At 38.9% G+C, this 14,538-nt stretch overlaps 1 protein-coding gene across 1 annotated transcript in view; it reads left to right on the top strand.

The window, feature by feature from the left end:
* Positions 1 to 14,538, top strand: part of BRINP2 (BMP/retinoic acid inducible neural specific 2) — a 51,755-nt gene that overhangs the window by 15,465 nt on the left and 21,752 nt on the right. The window lies entirely within an intron of this gene.

Here is a 14,538-nt window from a genome sequence, read left to right as displayed (position 1 = left end):
TGTCTGTTGGCCATTTGGATGTCTTCTTTGGAAAAATGTCTGTTCGTGTCTTCTGCCCATTTCTTGATTGGATTATTTGTTCTTTGGGTGTTCAGTTTGATAAGTTCTTTATAGATTTTGGATACTAGACCTTTATCTGATATGTCATTTGCAAATATCTTCTCCCATTCTGTCGGTTGTCGTTTGGTTTTGTGGACTGTTTCTTTTGCTGTGCAAAAGCTTTTTATCTTGATGAAGTCCCAATAGTTCATTTTTGCCCTTGCTTCCCTTGCCTTTGGCGATGTTTCTAGGAAGAAGTTGCTGCGGCTGAGGTCGAAGAGGTTGCTACCTGTGTTCTCCTTTAGGATTTTGATGGACTCCTCTCTCATGTTTAGGTCTTTCAACCATTTGGAGTCTATTTTTGTGTGTGGTGTAAGGAAATGGTCCAATTTCATTCTTCTGCATGTGGCTGTCCAATATTCCCAACACCATTTGTTGAAGAGACTGTCTTTTTGCCATTGGACATTCTTTCCTGCTTTGTCAAAGATGAGTTGACCATAGAGTTGAGGGTCCATTTCTGGGCTCTCGATTCTGTTCCATTGATCTATGTGTCTGTTTTTGTGCCAGTACCGTACTGTCTTGGTGATGACAGCTTTGTAATAGAGCTGGAAGTCTGGAATTGTGATGCCGCCAGCTTTGCTTTTCTTTTTCAAGATTCCTCTTAGCCAAGAATATTTTTGTCTTCAAAAAGAAGGAATGCTAATGTGTCAACTATACTTTAATAAAACAAGTGAAAGAGTTTAAATAAATTTACTATATAAATATTAAAACAAAAAGAAATGCAATATTCAGGTGTATTAATAAAGGAAATATATTTCATATACGTGTATGAAAGGATATATATGTATATATATGAAAGATCATAAACTATCTTTGCTTTTGGTTAGCTATGTGTCCTTGACTAAGATACTTAACTTATCTGAGCCTCAGCTAGCTCATCTATAAAATAGTACTAAACCCGTGGTGTGTATCAGTTAACTATTGCCATAATTATGGACATAAAAATAACTCCAAACTCATCTTAAAACAATAATAATTTTTCTCATTCATGCATCTGTTAGATTGGCTGAGTTCATGTGCTTCAGGCTACAGGTCTGCAAAGGGGGCCATTTGCTATATTCTCCAATGACGTTTATTATGGGTCTCAGGCTGAAAGAGAAGCACCTGCCGGTAGGTGGGAAAAGCAATTCTCACGGCCAGGACAGGCAGGCAGGAAGAAGAGTGAAAATATGCAATGCTTCTTTAGGTCCATAATTGGCACCCTGTCCCTTGTGCCCATCTTCATGTGTCCAGAGTGAAGTCAGTTAGCCAAGTCCAGTATCACTGGGGGAGGGAGTGAGGTCCATCTTTATGAGTGACTGATACTGTGAAGTCCCATATCAGAAGGCATTCTTTCCAATCCAGGTGAGAATGAGGATTCCATCTACCACACTGACATTTCTAAGATTGTGGTGGTGATGAAAAAATATGTAAAGCACCAGGACCGTGACTGGTAACACAGGGGCTCAGTAGAGAGACACAATGAGGATAGTTATAATGTTGATGATAATGATGTGTTCAGAAATTGTATCCTGTACTCTCTGTGGCTCAGAACCCAGCTACTGAATTGTGTTTAATTTTGGTTGCCATCTTTAAAAAGAAACACATTAACAAGCTAGATTGCAAGCAGAGAAGGTTTAGCGGAAGGGCCTAGGAATCTAGAAACGATTGAAGGAACAAAAAAAAAAAAAAATATTTAGTCCAAAGAAGAGTGGCTCATATAAAAAGCAAATGCACCCAAATTCCAGAAAGGCTATCTCATTGCAAAGGAATAAGCTTGTCGAATAATGGAAGGAGCTGCCAGTCTGGGGGAATTCTCTTAGAGTGAAGTAGCTAAGGGGAAGTCCATGGGCATTTGCCGTGGAGAGGCATGGCACAGGCTGTTACCTTCCTGAGCAAGGACAAATACAGCGGGGAGGCCCAGAGTGGTGAGCAGAGCCATTTTCTCCACAGTGGAGCAGATGAGCTGTGGGGCGCAGGTTGGGAGGTCAGGGCAGAGCGGAGGTTTCTGTGCCTGGGAAAACACAGATCTTAGCTCCCCTACAGTTCATTCAGGTCTCAGGGATTCACGGGCCCTTCATTCCAAGGAATGTGTTGCACTTCATGGTGGTTCTACAACCACACCGCCTTCAGTGCCTTCTCTGAGCCCCGGAGCCCCACCCGGACCACGTGAGACTCGCCAAGCAGTGACCTCACCCTCCTCCTTAAAGCTTGACTCTCCCCTCCCCATTTCTCCCAATCAGCCTTAATTAAACTGTTTGAAAGCTACAGCTTGATTTTAATTAGAGCAAAATTGGGAAGATTAGAATGAAATTGGCCAATCATTGTTTACAGGCCGTTGTTTGAGAACACAGCAGGCTGCTAAATTACCTACAGGCTAGGCTTCTTGAATTCTACCAGAGAGCGGGAAGAACAGGGACGCAGGGGCTTTGCGGGAAGGGCTGGCCTCACCTTTGCTCCTGCTCCTCCTAGAGTTGCCAGGACTGAGATCTTATTTAATCAAAGGGTTCCCGGATTGAAGCCTCCCTGTCTTGGAATTTCTTCTTGGTCAACAAGGCCAAAGAATTTCCTGGGAAGTATGACAGAGGTGTACAGTGGTCCCTGAACTTGAGCACGGGTCATAGGCAAAGGCAGAAAATCATTCATAGCGTGGTTCAGGTTCTTGTCAAACTCTACCACTCATCAAATGAGACTTGGGTCCCTTTTTTCAGTATCTCTGTCTCTTCCTTTTTAACCTGCAAAAGGGGAAGAGTTGAGTAATGGGATTTCTGCTTCCTCTTTCCCAAGATTCTTTCTTGTATAGGTAAAATAGTTGAGCTGGTGTGAAAATTGTGTATGAATTTAAAAAAAAAAAAAAGGAAATCTCTACACCCATGTAAGAGATTATGGTTTTTATTATAATTTCTTTTTATAGCTCAGATTAATCATGTCTTACTCATTATAGCAGTAAAGGCTCTAATAGCTAAGTACATTACAGTAATCTGTTGTTGAGATAGAAATCTCCTGATGATGTGATATGTCTAGAAATACTGCCTTCTGTACCAGAGCCAAAGCATGATATATCCCTCAGCCCCTAAAATGTCCAGCTAAAAAATGTCAAACCATCTTGGGGCGCCTGGGGTGGCTCAGTAGGTTAAGCATCTGCCTTCGGCTCAGGTCATGATCCCTGGGTCTTGGGATCGAGCCCCACAGGCTCCCTGCTTGGCGGGGAGCCTGCTTCTCCCTCTCCCTGTGCCTGCCACTCCCCCGGCTTGTGCTCTCTCTCTATCTCACTGTCAAATAAATAAATAAAATCTTTAAAAAAAAAAAAAAAAGAATGTCAAAACCATCTTAGCTGACTCACTGAGGTAAATAACTCAATGGTGGATTGAGTTCTATGGTGGGAGCACTAGCCCTTGATAAGAGGTATATTGGCAGAAGGATGAAGAAAAAGAAGGCTTCTTTGTGTCTGGGGCTCTTTAGGAAAATCAGTGGTGTTTATTGAGATTCCTGTGTCAAACTGGCAAATCTCAAGCTAGCTGGGGAAAGGCAGCTCTGAGAGAGAAAGGTGAGCTCTGAGAACAAAGACATTTGCATTTATCCAGAACTGCTTGGTATGTGAGAAATTTTCCCATGGTCATTGGTTGACAGTTTACATAGACAATGTAAAGTAACAGGAAAAATGATGAGAAAACTATTTGTGTCTTTGGCTAAAGCTAATTCATCTTTTTTTTTTTTGCTCCAAATGTCTTAAATATTTTATTGAATGATCTGTCCTGTGTCCTCCTTCATTTTTCAAGGAAAACCAGTCATACATTTTTTTTTTTTCTTACAAGTGTGGTTTATACCCAAAACAACCTTTTGGAGAATGATAACTCAGTCCCTTTCAGCACGGCTGTCCCTTTAAAAACTAAAGGTTGGAGGAGGGTGCTCCCCAGAAAAGGTTATTGGAAGTAGATCAGGAGGGCCAAAGTGGGGAGAAGGGAAGTATTTCCTATCATGACAGTCTACTCTTTCTGCCATTGTTTGCAAAGCAGTGCTTGGAGGTGGGCATCCTGGGCTCCATGGCTGCCATAAGACTTCTCCCCAACCTCTCTGGGAGTCCCAGAACCTATTCTGAGAACTGTCACCTGGGTGAACAGGTGAGGATTGGTTGGCTCTGCTGGAAACGGCATTGTCTCCCCATAAACCTGGCCTAGGGTCTAACTCAGGAGGAACAAACGGGCTCCTAGCACTCAGGGACACACTGACACTGGGATGCGGTGATGCCAAGCCTGCAGGGGTGTCACGGCAGAGGAGTTGGGTAGGTAGGGCTGCATGCTCATGATACAGGAAATGTGACTTTCCCAATGACAGCCATTATCGGTGGCCTTGGAAAGGTGCCTGAACGTGCATCCCACACAGAAATGGAAAGATAGGTCTATTGGAAAACGGGTAACCATTAATCTGGCTATTAGCCCAAGGTCTCAGCATAAGCACGTGTATTGTAGGCTGCAGTATTCATTGTTACCAGATTTCAGCCTCCTTGAAGTATAGTTTTGGTTTTGTTTTTAAGCCGTGGGTTTCTTTCTAAAATGCTCTCTCCCTTAAGCCTTCCCAGGGAGGGAGGTTTCATAGGCAATGTCTCTTCATGGGGGCTGGATCAATGTTCTCAGTTTACAAGCCAGAAAAGTGGTGCTTCAGTGCTGAGCTGCTGGAAACAGCCCCTGGGATGGAGGACCCCAGCTGTGATCCTTCTGAGCCTTTCATTGCCAGGAGCGTGGGGCCCTGCAGGGGGGCTCGCTTGCTGGCAGAGTTCTTGCTGACCTCTTAGCACTTGGAGGAACACAGTGCTGCAGTGTGGTTGGTAACATTAGAGATAGTAGCCACGACTTGGAGGCATTCTTTATTTACATCTTTCAAGTGAGGAACATCCTCAAAGACCCTCTTGCTTCAAACCCAGAGCTGGTCCCATCCCAAAGTCCTTCCAGAGCTCCTGATGCCGGAGCTTGGCATGGCTGGGGTTCTGCTCTCCTACTGTAGGCCCTTTGGGCTCTGGGAAAATCCCTAAATTCATGTACAACCAGAAGCATCGTTTGTTGGCAATCTGGACCATGAGTGTTAAGCAGTTTGGGACAAAGATAACTCTGATCATTTCAGAATGTCAGAATGTAGAGAGAGATTTTGGATCATGCCCACCATATTCTCTGTGTTGGTTTGGACAGCAGCCATAACATATTGGTTTTACCCTCCAGTCTGGATCACACCTTTCCTAAATTCTGTTTTGGTTGTTATCAATGATTGTATGGGTGTGTTAACCCTTTGACAGAAGTGTGTGTTGTTCACTCTAGGCGAATCTAAAGTATGACAGGAAATGGAGTAAACTTCTGTTGATTATAGCAGCTTCCTGATGTGCCACTTGAACGCCTTTGTGGGTGAAGTCCACGTTGGAGAGTTCTGGTCACCCTTTGGCTTAACCTCTGAGCCCTGTAGTGGTCTCTGCCGTTCTAAAGGCACTTTCCACAGGGGCTTCCCTACTGTGTGAGATGTTTGCTCTCTCAGACTGCTTACTGTGTAACAAACACAGTGGGAGAAGGTTTTAAGAGAAATGGCTAAATTGAAATGGAGATTTACTTGATGTCTTAATTGAAACAAAGATGATGGCTTAATTGAAGTAGTGTGTGTTAATATAATTGATATATAGAAAACATCCTTTTCCTAGGGAAAAAAAAGAGCCTTGATTATTTTATTACTGGAAAAAAACTACTAAACACGAAATCGGAAATGAGCATTTATTCTCTGAATAGCTCAGGATGCCTTCCAGTATTGCCTTCTGAGGTTTTCAGATGCTGGAAAGAACCAGGTTAATAAGTTCTGTAAGTACATTTTTACCACCTTCTGGCTCAACCTCCTTTCACAGATGTTTCCCCCATTATTTTGATTCAATGAAGGGCCCCAAAGGGCAGGGAAGAAACTTAGTGAAGTAGAAGAGAAAACCACTGGGCACCTCCAGAGCCTGAGCCATCCTGCTTGCCGCTGAGGCCTAGGCCTGATTCTGGGTGGACACCCCAATACAATTCACAGAAGCGGCTTTTGTTTTTTTGTGTGTGGGGGGGGTGTTCAAATATATTTCCCATCCTTATGTATCTATTCTTTCTCCAGTGAAATTCTCTCTTCCTCTCTCTCTCTCTCTCCCTCTCTCTCACACACACACACTCTTACACTTACAAAATCATGATTACTCTTTTGAGTTTCACAGGGTAGGTGGAGTAGCATGGTGGTAAAAACTGTGGACTCTGAAACCATACATCCTGTATTTAAATCCTGACTCTGCCACCCACTGGGCGTTACCCACTGGGCAAATCAACTTATTTGTGCCTTAATTTCCTCATCCGTAAAATGAGGATAAGGGGATATTTTCCCCCTTACAGGGGTATTTTGGATATTGCATTGGTTAATACTTGTAAGATGCTTGGGATGCCTGGCATATACTAAGAATTCATTAAATGTTAACCATTATTTTTTATTATTTGCTCATAAAATGCTTCCTAAGACAGTATCATTCATTTTTCTGAGTCATTTGTTATTCTGTGTTATGATTTTCTGAGCAGCCATAGGAGCTGGAATCAGGCCTTTATCTTTGATTTCTCCCATGGTACCCTGTGTATGGACTTGATTTTTAACTAGGTCTCAATTTCTCCTTCTGCAAATGGGTATATTGAAACCACCTTAATCCAAAAAGGTTTTGCCTCGGTGTATATGTTGCACTGTGTTTTGGATACATGGTAAACTCATGTTTATATAGATAACTAAAGGAATGAAATGTTCCAGGTAATGAAATAATTTTGCTAGAAGATAGTAAACATTTAAAAATAATTAGAATACCGTAAAATACACTTAATCTCCACAGGGGGTAATTGTGTTCTAGAAACAGCAGTATGGTATTGACTTGGGTTTTAATCTCAGCTCGGCTACTTACTGTGTAACTTCATGCAAATGACTTCCTTAACCTCTCTGGGTCTCACTGTTGCTACTGTCACTGCCATCATAGTTATTAATAGCACTGGGGGAGGGACAGGACACTAGCTTTTTGTTCTGGTACCAGTTGGTTATATTGCTTTAAGCAAACCATTTCCCTCTCTGTTTCATGGTTTTCTCATAACATAAGAGGAATGGAATAGACCTTCTCAACTGGTATGCATGCTGGCCCCTGCTGGTACTGCAAATGGATATGGACAGGGTATGGGTTTGGACAGGTATGTCCATATATTGACCCATTTAGCCCTTGGGGCAATTGGGCAAAGTCTGGGGTAGCAGGACTTCCTGTGCTTGGTCTCCTCAGTTCTGATCCCAGTGCATCACATAGAGAATTTTCAATGTACACAATAATGTGAAAAATATTGGCAAATAGTACTAAAATGTTTCTTCTAATTAGAACAGCCGAAATTTCCCTCTTGGTAGTTCTGTGACATCAGGTAAATTACTTAGCTTTGTGAGCTTCCATAGCCTCATTCATTTAAATAATAGATGCTCAAAACTCTTTTTTGGTTTGGATAAAATAAATGATTTTCCAGGTCTGATGTTGGACAAATAGTGATGAAGACTAAGGAAAAGTGCATGACTCCAAAATTATTGCTTCTTTTGGTGACCTTGAACATTATGAGTGTGGCAGAAATTGTCGTTAGACCCATTGTAGGGGTTTGGGGCTGCTGATCATTAATGTAGGGCGTAAAGCACAGCAGAGTCTGAATGGGGGCTCTCTACTCACTGAACTTCAGAGTGGACCATGGGTTCAGAATGTGCCTCAGGGGCGAGATGAACCATGAGAGACTATGGACTCTGAGAAAAAAACTGAGGGTTCTAGAGGGGGGGAGGGGGGATGGGTTAGCCTGGTGATGGGTATTAAAGAGGGCACGTACTGAATGGAGCACTGGGGATTATATGCAAACAATGAATCATGGAACACTACATCAAAAAGTAATGATGTAATGTATGGTGATTAACATAACATAATAAAATTAAAAAAAAAAAAGAATGTGCCTCAGGGTTTGGAAGTTGTTCATGTCTGCTGAAGACAATGGAAGAGGGCCCAGACTCAGTTTACCAAAGCATAAGAAAATGCCACCTGTGCCTTGATTTATGTATAAACAAGGTACAAAATCATGCCTATAAATTACATTTTTATAAGTCAAATCTAATTTTCCCATTGATATGCATACACATTTAGGATACTTTACTTTCATTTCAGATCAATCACTAATTGGTAGTTGCTTCTATGTATTCTCATCCTGTAACATTTTTTTATCCAGTCATCAATAATTTCCAAACAATTAAAGGATTAGGAGAGCTATGACATAAAACGAGTGACTATTTATTTTAAATAAATAAAATAAATGAATCTCCCAATCATTCAACAAAGGTATATTCTAACAGTATGACAAGTTAGAACTTCTAGCATTGTTCTATTGCTGTTGAATAAGACCAAAAGAATCAATCTTGCCCTCAAAGAGTTTATATTTTACTAGGAGAGAAAGATAATTTAAAAAAGTATTATGTCGAGTAGTGATAAGTGCTAAAAAAGATACCTAAAGCAGAGCATGGGGACAGAGAGTGAGAGAGAGGGTGCTCTTTTGGATGAGATGGTCAAGGAAAGCTTGTAGGAGGTACTGTTTGGCAGTCCTGAATGAAGGGATTTGAGTACATAATTTTTTATTTATTAAATTTAATTATGTTGGGAGTCACCTCTATGGTAAAGTGATCTTTCCTTTCGATGAGGGGTTTTGACCATTGTAAGAAATTATGAAAAATGGAAGAATGCCTGCTTTTTATTTCTCCTACCAATCTAAATGATAGGATAGAAATTCTTTTTTAGTTGTTGAAGTCTGTGTGTGGCCTACCGCAAAGCAGGGAGGCTGCATTTGGTGTCAGACTCAAAACACCATCACCAAGACCCATGTCAAAGAGCTTACTGCCTATGCTTTCTTCTACGAGTTTTATGGTTTCAGGTCTTAAGTTTAAGTCTTTAATTTGTTTTGAGTTGATCTTTGTGTATGGTGGAAGATAGGGGTCCAGTTTAATTCTTTTGCATGTGGTTCTTCAGTTTTCCCATTACCATTTATTGAAGAGACTGTCCTTTCCCCATTGTATATTTTTGGCCCATTTGTCACAAATGAATTGACCATATATGTGTGAGTTTGTTTCTGGGTTCTCTGTTCTGTTCCACTACCAATGTGTCTGATTTTGTTTTTGCTTTTGTTTTGTTTGTTTTTGTTTTTAGTTTCAGAGGTAAAATTTAGTGATTTATCAGTTGCATATAATACCCAGTGCTCATTACATCAAGTGCCCTTCTTATTGCCCATCACCCAGTTACCCCATACCCCCACCCACCTCCCCTCCAGCAACCCTCAGTTTGTTTCCTATAAAGAGTCTCTTATGATTTGTTTCCCTCTCTGTTTTCATCTTATTTTATTTTTCCTTCCCTTCCCCTATGTTCATCTGTTTTTGTTTCTTAAATTCCACATATGAGTGAAATCGTATGGTATTTGCTCTGACTGATTTATTTCGCTTAGCATAGATATCAATGTGAATAGCTTTGTAATGTAGTTTGAAATTAATTAATTAATTAATTAGGAAGTGTGATGACTCCAGTTTTGTTTTTTTCTCAAGATTGCTTTGGCTGTTTGGGGTCTTTTGTGGTTCCATACACATTTTTGGATTGTTTTTTCTATTTTATGGAAAATGCCATTGGAAATTTAATAGGGATTGCAATGAATCTGTAGATTGCTTTGAATTGCATGGACATTTTAACAATACTGATTCTTCCAATCCATGATCATACACTATCTTTCCGTTTATTTTGTGTTCTCTTCAATTTCTTTCATCAATGTATCATATAGTTTTCAGTGTACAGACCTTTCACACTCTTGGTTAAATTTATTTCTTGGTATTTTATTCCTTTTGTGGCTATTTTAAATGGGATTATTTCCTTTTTTAAATTATGTTATGTTAGTCACCATTTCCTTAATTTCTCTTTCTGGTTTTTTAATTAGTTTATAGAAATGCAATTGATTTTTGTATATTGATTTTGTATCTTGCAACTTTGCTGGATTTGTTTATTCTAATAGGTTTTTTTTGGTGGAGTCTTTAGGGTTTTCTATATATAATACCATGTCATCTGCAAATTGACAGTTTTACTTCTTTCTTTCTGAGTTGGATGCTTATTAATTCTTTTTCTTGACTAATCACTCTGGCTAGGACTGCCAGTACTATGTTGAATAAAATTGGCAGGAGTGGGCAACCTTGTCTTGTTCCAATCTTAGAGAAAAAGCTTTCAGCTTTTCACCATTGAGTATAATGTTAGCTGTGGGCTTGTCATATAGGATATGTACTATGTTGAGGTATGTACCCTCTATATATTTTTTATTGAGAGGTTTTATCACAAATCGTTGTTGAATTTTGTCAAATGCTTTTCCTGCATCTATTGAGATGATCATATGATTATTATTCTTACTTTTATTAGTGTGGTGTATTATATTGATTGATTTGCAAATGTTGAACCATCCTTTCATTCCTGGAATAAATCCGACTTGATTATGGTGTATAATTCTTTTTCTGTACTGTTAAATTCAGTTTGCTAATATTTTGTTGGGGATTTTTGCATATGTATTTATGCAAATTCTATCCTAAACCACACTGTAGCATGGTTTTGGTCTGGTTTTGGTATCAGGGTAATGCTGGCGCTGGAAGTTTTTCCTCCTCTTCTGTTTTTTGGAAGTGTTTGGAAAACATTGGTAAGAATTCTTTAAATGTCTGGTAGAATTCATCAGTGAAAACCATCTGATCCTGGACTTTTGTTTGTTAGGAGGTTTTTTTATTACTGATTCAATCTTATTTTTAGTAATTGGTCTGTTCAGATTTTCTATTTATTCATGATTCAGTCTTGGTAGGTTATGTTTCTAGGAATTTATCCATTTCTCATAGTTTGTCCAGTTTATTGGTGTATAATTGTTCTTTGTAGTCTCTTGTGATCCTTTGTATTTGGGTGATATCAGTTGTAATGTCTCTTCTTTCATTACCAGTTTTATTTATTTGAGTCTTCTTTCCTTTTTTCCTTGGTTAGTCTAGCTAATGATTTGTCTATTTTAAAAATCTTTTCCAAAAACCAGCTTTTATTTTCATTGATCTCTTCTATTGTCATTTTAGTCTCTATGCTATTCATTTCCACTCTGATCTTTGCTGTTTTCTTCTTTCTACTAACTTTGGGCTTAATTCCTTAGTTCCTTGAGGTATGAATTAGGTTGTTATTTAAGATCTTTATTTTTTCTTCATGTAGGCATTTATCACTATAAACATCCCACTTAGAACTACTTTTGCTATGTCCCATAAGTTTTGGTATTTGTATTTCCATTTCCATTTGTCTCAAGATACTTTTTGATTGCTCCTTTGACCTATTGGTTGTTCAGGAGCATGTTGTTTAATCTTCATGTGTTGTGAATTTTCCACTTCTCGTAATTTCTAGTTTCACACAATTGTGGCTGAAAAGGATGCATGATATGATTTCAGTCTTCTTAAATTTATTAAAATTTGTTTTGTGACCTAACATGTGATCCACCCTGAAGAATGTTCCATGTGTGCTGGAGAAAAATGTGTTTTCTGCTGTTGTTGAATGGAATGTTCCACAAATATCTGTTATGTCCATCTGGTCTAATATGTAGTTTAAGGCCAATGTTCCCTTGTTGATTTTCTGCCTGGATGGTCTCGCCCTTGTTTTAAGTGAGGTATTGAAGTCTCCTCCTATTGTTGAACTGCTGTCTATTTCTCCTTTCAGATCTGTTAATATTTGCTTGATATGTTTAGGTGCTCCTACGTTGGGTGCATATTTACAAATGTTGTATCTTCTTGATGAATTGATCCCTTTGTCATTATATAATGCCCCTCTTTGTCTCTTGTTACAGTCTGGCTTAAAGTCTACTTTAACTGATATAAATATAGCTACCCCAGATTTCTTTGGGTTTCCATTTGCATGGAATATCTTTTTCCATCCCTTCATTTTCAGTATAGGTGTCCTTAATGCTGAAGTGAGACTCTTGTAGGCAGCATATAGTTGGGTCTTTAAAAAAAAATCTATTAAGCCACCCTGTGTCTTTTGATTGGCCATTTGGCCAATTAGACATGAGATCAAGCAATTGTTTTGCATGCTGCAGTGGGATTTGGGGTAGAAAACAGTTTGACAAATACCCTATACTTTAACATTTCCTGTACAAAGGAAATAAATGATAATATGTTATTATGAACTTGCCTGCTTAGATAAATAAAGCCACACAACGGGAATCTTAAAAGACTTTGTTGGAACCTTGAATTATCAGTCGTCTCTTTTCTTTTGTTTCCCTGGTAATGTTTGGCACATGCCCCTCCTCTCTGTCTTAGTCCCTAGAGTTAGATGGGAGAATTTTATAGCCTTAAATTGTGCATGGACTTTTATTCACTTATTTTGGAATTATTTTATTTTTCTATAGCCCTATAATTTGTAGTCCATGGATTTGGGGAGAAAGTTAGACCAAGCTTTAGCACTGTCATGAGCAGAGTTGGGGTGGGTGAGAAGGTTGGTAAGACTTTGAATTTTGTTGTTCCCTAAGGCAGTGGAGCTGGTCCTTATGAGTATAATGTGAAAGGCCATGGAAGAGTTCTTTTTTACTAATGGATGTGATCCTTTAAATTTCATCCCAGGACAGATTCTTCTTAGAAAAGTGTCCCCTTTAAAATAGACAGTTCAGTGAGGAACAAAGCATGAAGATTAAAAGTGTAGATGAGACTGGAAAGGAAATTTGCCATCTTGTATTATAGGGCTCCTCAAAACTTGGGTCCTCTTAGGTCTTTTCAGGATGTCCATGTTGACATCTGCATTAAGGTGTGAAAACAAATCATCTTAATTTGAATAAAGGCAGTCTCACCAAATGACACCAGTAGTCACATATTCTTTATCATTATATACTTGCATCTAAACACACACACACACACACACACACACACACACACACACGTATGCATGCATGCTAAATTCATATAAGAATGTCCTTGAAGCAGTCAAGTTTACTAATTTCATTGGATCTTGACCCTTGAGTATATGTCTTTTTAATATTTTGTATGATGAAATGGAAAATACACCTAAAGCACATCTGAGGGTACTGAAGAATGATGATTGTCTCAAGGAAAAATGCTTTTGTGATTGAATTGTGAACAGAACTAGCTGCTTTTTCATTGGAACTGAATTTTTCTTGAAAGAAGAACCAACAGACAAACTATTGTTATTTAGACTTTAATGTCTGGCAAACATTTTCTCAAAAAAAAAAAATAGGGAATGAAGTAAACCTACCTCTTCAAGGAAAACAACTAACAGTATTTGTTGCCAATGATAAAATTTAAGCTTTCAAATGAAAATTAGAATTTTGAAAAACTCGTATTTTTCATTATGAGGTTGGTAGCAGTTCCAATATTTAACAATTTTACTCATGAGATTTGTGGTGATATTAACAAATATGGCCTTTTGATATTATATGATGAAAAGTGTCACAATGTGGAAGATCTGAATAATTCAGTGATCCTATATTTTTTAGATGACCAATGCATGATGTTCCAAAATCATGAAGGGTAAAAGGATACATTCAAAGTACAGTATAGAAAGCTGGATTTTGATGTAACAGAGTTCTAAAAAGTGTATTGATATGGTATCAGATTCCAGGCTGTAACAAACCTTTAAGGAATGACATTTGTTGAGTGAACAACAAATATCCACAAAGAAGAGTATCCACAATTTTCACAACAGATTGGATGCAGAAGCAAATAGGAGAATGCACCTCTCTTCTGCTAAGCCAAATATTAAAGAGACTTGCAAAAATGCAAAGTAATGCCACTCTTCTTGCTAAATTGGTTTTGTTTCAGGACATATGGTTTTTGTAATAAAAATATGCTATTTATATATTATATGTAATAGATTTACTGCTGTGATCTTAATAAATAAAATAATACATTTAAATTTTCACAGTTTTATTTTTTAAAGTGGTAATCATCAATAGCTATAAGCCACATAAATATGGGCAGTACAGTCATTTTTTGAGTGTGAAGGGCTCCTGAGACCAAAAAGTTTGAGAACTGTTGTTGTAGACCAAACCCCTGACTTTACATATGGGTACCTGAGGCCATGATAGCTGATGTGATTCATCCACTGAGAGGCAACTGTAACTAGATCATATCTCTACAGACCACCATTCTCATGTTTTCACTGTTGGCATATTTTTCCCTGTACTACACTATACTTCATGACTACCTTCATACAAATAAGCCAATTAGTTACTCTCCAGTAAGAAAGCCAGATGGGAGTAGGTTCTGATGGAGGTCACCTAGGTAGGTCTTTCTCACAGCCTGGGAACGGGAGGCTGGGTGGAGGCCAGCAGGCCTCTTTCAGGCACCAGGTGCCTCTGTGTGGAGAGATGTGTGCTAAGGGGA

The sequence above is a fragment of the Eumetopias jubatus genome, unplaced genomic scaffold (assembly GCF_037043125.1).
Source record: "Eumetopias jubatus isolate StellerSeaLion01/CBP00866 unplaced genomic scaffold, mEumJub1_p1.0 scaffold_12, whole genome shotgun sequence".
Classification (NCBI taxonomy): Eukaryota; Metazoa; Chordata; class Mammalia; order Carnivora; family Otariidae; genus Eumetopias; species Eumetopias jubatus.
This window is presented reverse-complemented; position numbering and strand designations above follow the sequence as displayed.